This window comes from Zonotrichia albicollis, chromosome 1 (genome assembly GCF_047830755.1).
Source record: "Zonotrichia albicollis isolate bZonAlb1 chromosome 1, bZonAlb1.hap1, whole genome shotgun sequence".
NCBI lineage: Eukaryota > Metazoa > Chordata > Aves > Passeriformes > Passerellidae > Zonotrichia > Zonotrichia albicollis.
Window position 1 is genome coordinate 114,500,678 of NC_133819.1, and position 14,404 is coordinate 114,515,081.

At 38.6% G+C, this 14,404-nt stretch overlaps 1 long non-coding RNA gene across 1 annotated transcript; it reads left to right on the forward strand.

The window, feature by feature from the left end:
* Positions 1–203: 203 nt before the first annotated feature.
* On the forward strand, positions 204–12,559 carry LOC113458695 (uncharacterized). Its single transcript, XR_003379195.2, has 3 exons — positions 204–371; positions 7,205–7,263; positions 11,081–12,559. It is a non-coding gene; the product is annotated as an uncharacterized LOC113458695 (long non-coding RNA).
* Positions 12,560–14,404: the final 1,845 nt, after the last annotated feature.

Below are 14,404 nucleotides of genomic sequence, written 5' to 3' on the forward strand. Positions count from 1 at the left end.
GAGTATAATGCAGTTTCTTTCTCCCCTCCCCACCTCCCCAGAGATATGGTGGCTCAGCACTGAAGTCATGCAGTGGTTTGTTTTTTGATTTATTTGGTTTTTTTTTTCCTCTCCCTACTAAAGCATACAAGAACAGATCTGCTGAGTAGGAAGTGCTATTTTTACATAATCACTTTTCAAACCAGAGCCTCACTGTAGACATTTTGAAGACACCAAACTAAGCATTCTAGCAGTCACTTCTCCTCCAGCTGCAAAACTGCATATAAGAAGCTGTAGTGTAGGTCATTTAATAATTTAGTACTCTCCTCTTGATCTGTTCTGCTGTCAACTAGCTGAAGTATTTCCCAATAAGTGTTCTTCACATTTCCGTGGTAAGCCATCCAGAATTTCCTTGCTTACATACAAACAGCTTATGATTTCCATAAAATTTTTTTGAAATCATGGTATCTAAAAAATAATGTAAATGTGGTTATTTTGTTTTGAAAATTCTTTTTAATTTACTGGGATTCATTGCTATAACATCTGAGCATCTAATTTATTTTCATAATCAGCCCTTTGAGACAGAGAAATTGTTATCCTTATAATTCAGATGAGAATTGTTTTGCTTAAAGCTGTCCAGGCCCTGCATAAAGGATATGGGAAATAAAACCATCTTTCATATTTCAATCTGAATTGTTCAAATGCTAATGAAATAGCAAACATGATTAAAGTGCTTGTTTACAAGTTGTTGCAGAGGCATCTCTTCCTTGACCATGAGACTTCCATCCTCTCACTCTTTTTTTGTCTCCCTCCAGCTGCTGCCATTGACCTGCACTTTTTATTCTTTGCACCAGTGATAGGGGCAACATATTTTCCCCCTTCTGACTGAGGCAAAATTTCTCTTTTTTTCAGGCTTTGCTGTAATCTGGGATGACTTTTAGCAACTCCCTAAAAAACCCTCCTTAGATTGTTTTTTAAAACAATCTATTTTTTTCAAAAAGAAAAAAACCCCCAAACTGATACATGAAAGACAAACAAAGCCACCCCAAACACATTCAGAAATCATAGCTCCAATAAGCATGTAGTAACTATAACAATTCAAAACATTTGTTGAAAGCCAACCTTTTGGCTAGAGATGATAACTTCTCAATTAATTACTGGTTAAGATATGGATACATCCATAATCTTTCTTTATAACTTCTGCAGAAGTTTTTACTTAAGAATGTCTGGCTCACTTGAGGCAAATTAACCTCTTTGCATCCCAGCTGGGTTACCCTATGTTTGTGATAAACAGAGGGCATTAAAAAAAAAATTGTGTCAGCAAAAGTAGTAAGAAATACAAGGTATTTTGAAAGTTTTCTGCCACTCATTCCTCCCAATATGAAGCAAAAGAGGGTTTTTTTAATTCCTGAGAGCAGTCTCCTTGACTTTGATAGCTCAAATTTCAGAGCACCTGTGTAAGTTTTTATAGCACCATAGCAAGGGACTGCAGGGCCCATATCCAGAAATGGGCTTTGAGCCAAGTTCAGTGACTTATGGGCCTTGTGGGTAGAAATCAGTGTGCTTAAATTCAAATAACTTTGTATTTATGTTAGAGACTTTCAAAACTCAGATACTGTCCTTATTAACCTTGGGATTTGACTTAATATTGCCCCATAGTTTCCAATTAATATATATAATGTTCTGATGAGCAGAACATCTGCTTTTCAGACGAATTACCCTTTGCTTCCTAGCACAGTCCTTCCCGTTCATAGAGCAGCCCTAGATGATGCTGAAAGTTGAGATAATTTTAGGCTTACCTGGACAAGGACCTCTCTCATCTGTGACCAGCAAGGTGTTTTGCTGAGTTCTGAGACAACCAGAGGGAAAATGTACAGAAAGTGTCAGTGAGTCACTTGTGTATGTGCCTCTGGGCATTTATCCTTCTCTTGGGAGGGCATTTTCCCTCTGATTCACTGAAGCAGAATGAAATAATATTTTAATTTTAGGACTGGACTTACATATAAACATTTTACTTTCAAATTGTAGAATTCTGATGTAGACATTATTATAAGCTAGTAATTGGCTATGCCAGTGTTCAGGTAAGGAAGAAAACTCACCCTGGATGAACAGGCAAGTGAGTGCATCCTACCCTGTAATGATATTCTGAAATTCACTTTGAAAATGGCCCAATGGGCTTCTGCAATACAAGGAATAGATTTAAAGCACTGCACACCCTTGCCTTGTAAACACACATAAAATAATTATTGCCTTGTAAAATAATTATTATGTTTACATTCTTACATCTGAAGTTAAGTATTTATCTACAAACCTGAAAAGTTGGATGCTTTGAATATTGTGAAGATCATTGCCTGCTATACTCTTTACATCCTTGTGTAAAAATGTGTTGTGCCAAAGAAAATACTTTCCATTCTTACTATTTGATGACTTACCCACATCTTAGATGTTTTTCTTTTCTTCCATAACAAAGTTTAATCAATGACCTCAATGATAATTCAGTATTTTTGTAAAAAGAAATGTATTATTTTACAAAGTCTTTTCAATAATTTTTCATTTTACTGCATTTTAGAAGTATAGATGATTCCAAACTTTGTCTGGTAGGTGAAATTTAAAAAAAAAAAGATTGTTTACTCACATTTCTTTCTTTTTTTAAGAACATTCTAGAAAATTGCTAGGGTGCTACACTGAGGAAATGGTTATTCGACTATCTGCTAACACATAACACATATAATTATGCATTGATACAGTAGTATGTGAGCTCTCCTGTTGCATTGCTTTCCCTAAGACCCTGTTTCTACCCGAAGAACAGAAATGCAATCATATTACAAAGCAGGAAGACATTGCTCGGTAAAAAAGAGTTTGTGAGATAACTGAGTTTTGAATCTTGAAATGGAAAATAAAGTTGTTTTCATGTGTGAAGCTAAGGGATCATTACAAATGGTGCTAAAATCATCAGACTGTGGAAAAAAATGCAAACATTAAGCCAATCGCAATGAAAAGCTGCACAGAAGTATGAGAAATGCTGTTTTCTTTGCCTTTTCAGTCATTTTCTTTCAGTTTTAGTGAACAGCATTAATTTTGCTTGATTTATAGAAAATTAGAATTTATAGGTATTGATTTAGAGGCTGTCTACATGTTAAGTTCTTTGAGATGGAAAAAATGTTTAGAATCCTTATACAAAATTGCAGACTGTTGAAATGAAAGTATATTTTTTAAATAAAATTCTTAAAGGAACAATGTACTTCCAGCTGTGCTATATTTCTGTGACTAATAATATGCAAAGGGATGGCTTCTCAGGTGGTGGAATTCAGTATTACTTGATGCTACTAAGGCAAAATCCACATAAACACTCACTAGAAAAAGTCTGCAGTGTGTTAGGTAAGCATTAGGAGAAATGACACCTAAAATTATGCAATTAATATCGGAAAAATCAACATGTTCCTAAGTTTTTCATCATATGAATTTGTTGTGAAGGGAAAATATGTCTTCATTTCTAACAGTTTAGTTTCCATCTTTGTTTACATGTGAGAACTAATTAATTTACTGTTTTTCCCAATAAAGGAGCTACTGGAATGAAAGAGCAGTTGGGAAATACCTGAGAGATGCTCCACTTGGGTTAGTTCAGTTTGCAGTAGGCTTTTGATTAGTAAAATGAAATGTCCAATATCCTAAGAAGACTAGAGGAATTATTCACCCTGGCTTTGGAATTGTTTACCGAGCTGCATTTTATTGAGGCGTGCCATGCCCTCTGGTGGCGCACACGCTTTATGGCAAGGTAAAGCCCTGGAAAAATGGGAATTAACAGCTGAGTGTGCAGCCGCTCTTGCGCTCTGATTTTTAGCTCAGTGACAGAGCTTTTCCAGCGATCTGTGATAACTTTTGGCAAGTGGCTGAGGTTGGTAGGGAGGCTTTATTCAGAGCTGCCTCAAAGAGCTACAAAGCTCCTGCAGCCCTGCCGTGAGCGAGTGTACTGCCCTCAGAATAGGTGAGAATTCTGCCTGTGCTGAAGCAGAGTTAAAGTCAGATTGAACTCGGAATTGCTCTACCATAGGACTAGAAATAGTCCTTACTCAGAATTTATTCCTGTGTATCTTTATTGCACATGGAGGACTATATAGCAAAGAAAGAATTTATCTTGGTAATATGCACAAGGGCCTGTCTTTAGCATTTTTTTCAAAGTTCATCTCAATCTGGAGCATAGAAATTGAACAGTTCTGTTGCTGAGAGAGATAATAAAATTTTAAAATTATTTTCTAAACCGTATTAATGCTTTATACACCAATACATTTTCTTAAATTAAAATCACCTGTTGTGAATCTATATGAGTCTTTTTTTAGCACAGTTATTGGAATCAGATGGTGTAAATATTTCTTTACCCCAACAGGCAAAAACATGGGAAGAAGAGTAATCTAGCTTGTGTTTTTGTGAAGATTTCAATTTTTGTAGGAGATGAAAAGATTATTGAAAAGATGATGAATAGAGAATGGGTATAGGCAATCTCTTCCCCTATTGTCCATCGCCCCTCTCCGCCCCCAACCTATTTATCTGATACGTGATACTGTCTTTCTTTGAAAAACTGTAAATAGAAATAGTAATGGAAAAAAGTAAAGAAAAATATTTGAAATGGTAACTGGAAATGGACTTCAATCTGCAAGTAAAGGTACTATCTCTGGCTGGTTTATTCCTTCAGTGTTCCAAAGTACAGTATTTTTTTTTTTCCTCTATCAAAAGGATAACAGAAACATATATGCTAGAATTTTTTTTAACCCAAATTTTTAATACCTTTATAAATGTATTGGCTTTCTAATGGAGAAGTCACTTTCCTATGGCAAAGACCATCAACCTATTAAGTTTTTAACCTTTACACCCAAGGCAAAACACCAAGTATTACCAAGACATAGAAAGAGGAGAAAAACAGCCCCCATCATTTACAACTTACACGATTCCAGCAGGAAGGAAAGAAGCATGGATGTATGAGGCTTTTTTAAAAATCAGGCATTCTGTTTTGTTCCATGCCAGCTGTATTTAAATACTACTGCTGCTGAAAGGTGTTGATATTATTCAACATAAACTGATCTAGACATTAAAGAAATTTTTGCCTTTGGTTAGATTGCTAGTGACAGTGTTGTGGGTTGCAAAGGGCTGATTGTGAAATCAGGCGAACAACAATAATTCAGAAAGTTCATTTTAATATGACAGAGCTGACTGGAGGCTCATTATAAATACCAGCTCCATATAAAGAAAGGCAGAAGGGAATTGACTTCAGTGCTTTTATTCCTGGAGATGACAGACACACACGCGAAGTGAAAATAAACAATGAATAAATAAAAGCAACTTTGCTTTGTAAAAGGTCAAACTTGTTTCACTCACAATTTTGATTTAAAATTGTTTAAAAACCCCAAAACATTCAGGTTACTTCAACTTTTACATCCCTTTGACTGAGTACTGTTCCATATATTCAGAGAATAATATTATTATTTTTCAGATCATGACTGTTCTGTTACCCTGCTCATGGCTAAGGTCTCTCAAAGAAATTCCTGTGAAAGCCCTGTTTTGTCACTTAACCTGAGATATATCAACTGGCTGAGAAAACTGTGGTCCATTTTTAAGTGCCTGACTGTACTTCAATTTTTAAAAGCCTTAATGTAGCTCTCTGCCAGAGCAGTGAGTGTAGACAGCTTGCCCCTTACAGCGCATCTTCAGGTATTTTAGGGAAGGCACAAGTTCAGTCTGACTGCTCTGAGCTGAGTAAAAACTGCATAGCCCATAAGATGAGGACAAGACAGTGTACAATTTCAGAGCCAACACAAATAAGTTCTCACTGTATGTTCTCTACATGTGGCAACTGAACAGTTATTCTTCATACTCAATGCTGGCACAGTAACACTGGATGATGCTTTCTTCCTCATGAAAGCCTTCAGTGATTTTGTAAATGTATAAGACTCAAGTAAGAAATGTGCTGAATGCACATCCCAAGCCATTAGCTCTGGTTATTTGTGGGGATGAACACAGAGAATCTAGAACCCCCTACCTAGAAAGTGTAAAACATGTCAAGAGAGGTATTTGAAGGTGTTCACTATTACCTACAGCAGGCATGAGGTCCCAGAAATAAAAGGCATGTCTTGCAGAGTTATATGGATGCCATTTGGCATGGCAATTTGAATGGAATCTGAAAACTCAGGAAGCTACTGGGATAGCAGAACACTGACAGACTGATGGTGTGGTAAATCCCTTAGTCAAAGGCGATCCGAATAAGCCCTGAAGAGACTAACTCAGAAAAGGTTAGGGTAAAGAGAAACTCATGGCACACATTAAAGTTCAAATGAGTAATTGTCATGTGGATTCTATTTCGTGGCTTACCAGCTTCTCAGGTTTGGAGCAGAGCATTTATTTTTTGAAAAAGCTGGTTACATTTATAGGGCATTGTGTCCCTGGATAATTTTATTGACAACAGGTATGCAGTTATATCTGCAATTGCTCAAACAGTACTGTATTGATTACCTTTCACCTTATATTGTGTACTCCTTAAAGATCAAATCACCTAGAGTACATTAAGGAGTAAACTAGCTTTTAATTGGGTGCCTTTTTATTATACTAGGTAGTTTGGATTAGTGGCACATCAGTGTGTGGAGTGTGTTTACAGCTTCCTCTATTACTGTGCTTCCATAATAACTAGAGGAAGGGAAGCTGAGGCCTTAAAAAAAATGTAAATCAGTTTATATAGCTATTCACTCTACAGAGAACTTAATTGACTAAAATATGATTAAGTTAATGGAGTGAGGTTAGACACTAGTATAACTATAGATACTTGTTTAAAACTAAGCAGTGTGCAAATTAAATCTGTGAAACAAAGAGAAACATGGTGCAGATTTCCCTAGACAAGAACAAAGTACAATGTGAAACAAGAGAACTATATGTACACGCAAAAAAAAAAAAAAAAAAAAAAGGAAAAATGCCCACAAATTAAAATCAGATTTATCTTAAAACAGATTAATGTCAACCAGGCCAAAAGTGATATGAAAGGAAAACTACCACTATATATAGTGCTCTATATGGTGAGTTGTATTTTAGTCATAACATCTGAAGTGTAGGCAGACAATATTAATGTCAAAATTTGATTATTTATATTGCTACCCAAGTCCTACCCTTTGCCCCAGCCATGTTTGTTTTCTCTTCTTCATCTAGCTTTCCTGACCTATGTCATCTCACTGACCTTTGCTTGCAGGGCTCTCAGTTCATCCTAAGAGGAGAGAGGACACAAGAATTGCCAATACTTTAATCAAGGTATTGATCTGTAAGTAATCTGCGAGGGGATGTGTTTTGTCCAGGGTTAAACTTTCAGTTTATGCAGCATCCTCAGACCAATGCTATACTCATGCGGCACCTTTTCTACCCAGGAGCTCAATAAAAGTATGATAAGGGTTTTCAGTCTGTCTTTCAGAGCTGATGTTTCTCTTTCAGCCACTAACTGTACTAGGTCCCAGCAGGTGACAGGATGGAGGAGGGAGATGAATCATTTGGATTCTGCTTCCATGGACTGACTTATCTCTGACTTATCTGTGAAACAACTGATGTGTCCTCCCAGAGATGTAGCCAGCAGCCCCCGCTCCGGGACACTTTCTAACACGAGGCCTCTGCCTCCTCCACCTCCTGTGAGCATCAGCTTTGTCAATCCAGTGCTCCCTCACCTGATTATCGGTAAAATTATTGAGGCTGCATTAATCCCCAGAGAATTTCTTTATGCAGTTCATCATGTTGCAAATTATTTTTAGTCTCTCTTAGTCGCTTCTGGGCAGACCAATCACAAAAGCAGAACTGCAAAACTTACTGTTCCACTTGTGCTTCTTTATTGTTTCTCATCTGCTTGGTTCTGTGTAAACAGCACGTGCTGATGAGCATATGGCTCAGGCAGAGTGAGACGAGAAGGTGGGAGAACACCCAGCAGAGCAAAGTGCTTCCTCCTCTGGAATCATCATAGAACTGTAGAATGGTTTGGGTTGGAAGGGACCTTAAAGATCTTCTACTTCCAACCCCTCTGCCACCTTCCAATAGACCAGGTTGCTCACAGCCCTGTCCAGGCCAGTCCTGAACACTTTCAGAGATGGAGCATCAACAGCTTCTCTGGGCAACTTGTTCCAGTGCCTCACCACCCTCACAGTACAGAATTTCTTCCTGGTATCTCACCTAAACTTACTTTCAGTTTAAAGCTGTTGTCCCTTCTCCTGTCACTCCATTTTCCTCTCCAGTTTTCTTGCATAGCCCCTGTAGGTTCTGAAAGGCCACAATCATCTCTCTGGATCTTATTGAGCCTCAGAAGAAGCAAATTCCTAACTAATCTCCCAAGAGTCAGAAAGTCTTTTATTTCAACTTATTTACTTTTGCTTGTTTCTTTGTTTTGTCAGAAAGGAAAAGTTGGCAAGCAGTACAGATAATGCACTAGGGCTCCTACCTGGCAGCATTTTTTACCCTATGCACAGGATGGCTGACTGGCTCAGGAATTCCATTTTGGTACCTTACATCCTGTACAAGCTGCCCCTGGTACCCTAGAAGTTCCGATTGTCTTGTATTGGCTTGGAAGTTGTGCCCTGACACCCCTCTGCTCCAATCACACTATGTGCAAGGCATCAGAGAACACGCACAATGGGACCCTGACAAAAATACAAAACTCCCACCAATATTGTTTAGCCAGATCAGCAGGCTGGAGATTTTAGCTTCATTACAAGACCACTAGGTGGCAATTTAGTAGCCCTGTTTTAGATGTTTAATATATTTGATTTCTTTGTTGCTTTAGATACAAACTTGATGACTGGCAAATTGAACAGCATTCTGGAAAACCTGTACTGGTTTTTCCTGCCAAATATATCAATGTCTTTCTGCTTATCACACCTCTCCCAGAGATTCATTAAATTCAGTGAATGCCTCTGAGCACTCGGTGAACACCTCTGGCCCAGTGGCAGGAAAGGTAATTGATTATCAAGAAAAAACAAGAGTCCTCCCAGCTCTTTAATAAATTCTTGGTGTGGCAGGCTGTACAGGAGTCATAGCTGGATATGCCATGAGGAGATTGATCCTGTCCCCAGCTACAGCTATAGGACCATATAGGACATAACTATGCATACACTGAGGGTGAATTTCTGTGGCAGCACACCAAAGGCAACAGGAGAGCTACTGTGGCCTTTGTCTGGATCTGCCAAATGTGTTTGCAGTGACCCCACCACTCCCTCACCTTGATAACTGTAGATCAGAAAGATGATATGAACCATTTTCCTAGAGATTCCAAGATCCTAAGAAGCAATTATTGTATGGTTGTCTGAGAGGACTGGATTGCTGCAGAAAGCATTTCAGGTCTGGGAGATTTAAGACTGACATCTAAACAGAGAGAGGGTGTGAACAACCCAAGTACATGTGTATGTGAGTTTGTACAGTTATTTTCATTGCAAATACTATATAGCGGATAGAAATTCTTGTGATACCACAGGGTATATACCAAAACACATACAAAAGCTACATACAGGTAAAATATTTTGATTGCATACCTCTTCACCTTTGGGATTATAGGTTTTATTGTCCCCTTGTTCAGTGCTGAGAGTCTTTATGAATTTTACTTAGCAGTGAAGTGATGCTGAAATAACTGATCCCAGAACTTTTGTGAAAACTATTTATAGTAGCGCCCACGGTTAATGATTCAATAAGGAGGCTTACAAAGTACTTTTTCCCAGTGATCTCAAGTGACACATACTAAAAGCAGTGAGCTTTTGATGCACTGACATTTGTTCCTGGGGAAAAAAAAAGAGCAATAGCATATTGTAAAATTTCAGCCTTCAGATGCTAAAAATAGGAGGAAATGGAAGAAAAAAATTGCTTGAAGTCAGAAACCAACATAACAATATGTAGTGCTTCTGTAGCTTCAAAGCAGGCTGACTCAGAAGCTAATGTTTTGGTGGAAAAGGTCAAGAAGAAAATGGTTTATGATTTTCAGTGATCTTTATATTAAGTGACTCTTACGTTTCCAATTACTGAGCTGCTACCTGATGAAAAAAAAAATCAACCAGTCTGTTTATATCAGAAAATATTTAAAATGAGTGCAGCTTATGGGTGTGAGGAGGGGGAACAGAAGAGATAGTAACATGGATGAAATGTAAAGAAAGGTTTTGTGAAGAGTGCTTCAATCCAGATGAAAAATAGAACAAAGATCTGCTCCCAGATAACACAGCAAGAGCAACCAAATTGATCAATAAATAACTGCATTCATAATAGAAAGATTGATACCAGTTTAGAATTTCTTTTTTTCTTTTTCCTTTCAACTGTGGCTTTCATTTGTAAAGGATCTGATAAAGGGATTCTCACTTAAAGTAAGAATATCGTAGCATTAAAGAGAATCAGCTGAAATGGGGGCAGGGTGAAGAAGAGAAGGTAGCTGTTTCCAAACCATCTAGGAGAAAGGAAAACTGGCTTCTTATTTTATGTACAGCTTGGAAACCGCACAAATTTTCATCAATAATGAATAAGAAGTGAAAAATAGGAAAAGAAATCCCAGGATTTATTGGAATAAGAAGGTTTGAGCTCCTCATCAATGTATAAATATCTGAAGGGAGAGTGACAAGAGAATGAAGCCAGGCTCTTCTCAGCGATGCCAAGCAATAGGACAAGAGACAATGAGCAGACACTGATGCTCAGAAATTTCCACCTGAATAGAAGAACTTCTTTACTGTGAGAGTGACCATCCAATGAAACAGACTGCCCAGAGAGGCTGTGGAGTCTCCCTCACCAGACATAAGCAAGAACCATCCGCACACAATCCTGTGCCGTGTGCTCTAGGACGAGCCTGCTTGAGCAGGGAGGTGTGACCTGGTGACCCACTGTGGTCCCTTCCAACCTGACCCATTCTGTGATTCTGTGAACACATTAGAAACTGAGGAAGATCTTAGATTTCCCAAGTGTTATGAGTAGAAAAAGCTGCCCATTTTTTTAAAAGGTTGCAGGGTTAACAGGTTGGGTCAGTTGCTGCCAGGGTGGAGTTCTAACTGTTTGTTATTGTAATCACCTGTCGTTTCCGTTAACTACCTGTCTTTGACAGTTAAGAATTCTCCCTTTTGCCCAGTGACCCCCTGCTGCTTCCTGGAGGATGGCACCCAGATGGTGAAGGGGAAGGGACATGGAGTCAACATGCAAATGACATTGAATCCAGCATGCAACAGGAGGAACCCCTCACCAAACCTAGCCAAAACCCCCTAAAACAACTGGATGAATCAATGCAATGTCGAGATGTGAGGAACAGAATCTAGTAGTCATCAAGACCCTTTTTACTCCTCACCCTAATCTCAAAGATGTCGGCTAGACAGAGGACATCGAATGTTGAAGCAAAAAAGCAAGGGATTTCCTGATGCTCTTGTGAGGATAAAGCTCTGCCCACAGACCTGTGGACAAAGCTGAGCTCTTCCTTCTCCTCCGAGTCACTCTGATGTGAGTATGAGCCCATTGCTTCTCCCCACCTGAACTGATCGCTTTTAATAAAGGCATAAAAAAGGAGAAAGTTCTCCTGCCCGTGTTTATTTCACCAAGTCGTGGGGGTTTTTAAGCTTGAAACCTTAAAAGTTGTAAGAGCGGTCCTGTTGCTTTTCATTCAGTGACTGATAACAGCTGCTGGTTTTGGGTTTTTTCCCAGCCCTCAGCCTGTGTTATCTGCTGGAAATCCCAGTGCCATCAGCTGAAGGAGGGAGTTTACCAGAAGGTACTGAAGCACAAGAACATGCTACTGTGAGAAATGAAACCCTGGAGATGGGAGCTTTTTTTCAGAGTGGTAATTGCTAGTTGATGTTGATGAAGTTGATAGAGTCTTAATTTGAACTGTTGGTCTGTTGTTGAATATTGATGTTAGCATTCTGGGACTTGCCTATGGTTACCACTGTTAAGTGTTACCATCTTACCCTGTATTTGTATCCTTTTCCCTTGGGAACCACTTCCCCTGCTCCCAGAAGGACTTGCACCCGGACTGAATTTAATGAGGGGATGTTGGTACTATATGGACCCTCTCAAAAACAACAAACCCACACATAAACTATGATTTTAACCTGGCAGAACCACAGGAAATCACCCACCGTTAAGCAGAGCCTGATTCTGTCCTGTGTTTAATAGTACTCAGTTTGGATGACACCCCTAAACTATGGGCCAATATCGTTTCTAGGCAAGCCCGTGAGGACAGAAGCCCCAGTTCTGCTGTGGAGAAAAACTTTCTATCTCCTGCTTTGTGTCCCCAAAGGCAGCAATGGTGTGCGCGACCCCTTGGGCCCCCTCCCAGAGCTGATCACATAATAAAGGCATCCAAAAAGGAGCAGGTCTCCTTGCCCGTTTATTTCACTACGATATGTTTACATGTTCTGATGTTGGCATTTTTTCACCCGGACTCTTTCTCTGTGCCTTGCTGAGGCAGAGACTCACCGCTGGCCTTAGGCCCCGCCACAGAGCAGGGCCTGCTGCGCCTGCCCTCGTCCCCATCCCGATCCCGCATCTCCCCCGGGGCTCCCTGCAGCCTAGCAAGAGAGAGTCCCGCCAAAGATCGTCCTGTGGGGAAAAGCTGAAGGTTTGGGGTTCTTCAGCCTGGAGAAGAGAGAGCTCTGGCAGACCTTCGCGCAGCCTTCCAATGTCTCCAGGGGGTCCGTCTGGTCGTGATAAGAGAAAGGGAAGTGACTTTAAATTGCAAGAGAGCAGGTTTAGATTAGGTATCTGGAAGAAAATCTTTTTTGTGAGGATGGTGAGACAGTGGAAGAAGTTGCCCAGCTTCTCCCAGAGAAGCCCTGGATGCCCCATCCCTGGGAGTGTTCAAGACCATGCTGGATGGGGTCTCTGAGCAACCTGGGATAGTGGAAGGTGTCCCTGCCAATGGCAAGAGGGTTGGAACCAGATGGTCTTTAGAGTCCCTTCAAAGCCAAACCATTCTGGGATTCTATGATGTTCCCAGGTAGAGGGAAGCTGAATAGAGACTCCAAAGCTCTCTGGCAAAGGCATTCCTTATTTGACACTGCTTCTCCACATTAAGTAGTTGTTAATTATACTGGTAAAGTCTCATATTTGAAAATTTTCTACAAAAAACTCAAAAGCACAAGAAGTATGTTTTGCATGTTTACTTCCCATGTGCAAGCTGAGACACTTTATGTTCTGTCATAAGTAGTAGCAGCAGGAGACTACTTTCTATATAATAGTCCTACACAATTCTTTCAGAGAGAATTTTTTTTTTCTTTCAGAGAGAAGAATATTTTAGAATACACCAGAGAGTACTCTAAAAATAAACATTGTCTTTAACCTTAAGAAACACTATGGAGATTTTATTTAAATCAAATACGTGGATTTTGATTCCTGGCAGCCATTTCTTTCCTTATCAAAAATTAAAACAATTTCATAATACTTTCTTTTTGATAAAGTAATGATTTTCCAAACACTCATTTTTTTCCCTTTAAGACAAAATAATATATATATTATATTATATTATATTATATTATATTATATTATATTATATTATATTATATTATATTATATTATATTATATTATATTATATTATATTATATTATATTATATTATATTATATTATATTATATTATATTATATTATATTATCAGCATTTCAACGTGACAGGCTTTGAAGCACACTTTTTTTTTTTAACAGGGATTTCTGTGTTACTTGTTGCCTATATTAATTTTCTCCTTTAAATAAAAAAAATTAACCAACCAATAACCTCTTTCATTCCATATCTGAAACTCATTAAAAAAAAAACCTGATGCACTGTTATCTAAATAACATGCTTAAAACCTGAACTATGAATAGAAATTAAAGGCTATAGAGTATTTTTTTTCCTCATTTTTGTGAATTATACCAGTTGTCTTCCTACTTTATAGCTCTCTTTTATCTTCCAGCAGTGACACCCCCATCTGACTTATGATCTCTCCACAGGAAGTCATTGAGTGACACAATAGAGTTAATGAATTGGTCTTTCACCTCCAAAAACCTGATCTAAATGCTAGCCTGAGATAATGAGCATGATGGAGTTCAGTAATGTCAGCAGAGTATTAACTTCTGTTAAAAGGAAGAATGAGCACTGGCAGGAAAATGGATTTTAAGAGAGATTTGGAGCAATTGCACCTGCATGCATTATGGCAACTCCAGCCTTCCTTCATTAGAGTCATATTCACATTATCCCTGTGCTATTTGAATAGAATTTGGCAGAGGTTTGTCTGCAGAGTGTATCATTTATCAGGGATCTTTCTAGATATTTAAGTTCCCTACCATTCTAATATCTGAGCACTACACCTTCAATACCTGGTGGTTCAATGTCACAATACATTTATACAGAGAATCAGAGAACACCACTTAACCAGTCAAGGGTAATATATTTTATCACAGACATACATAATGGCAATTATATTTCAGGAA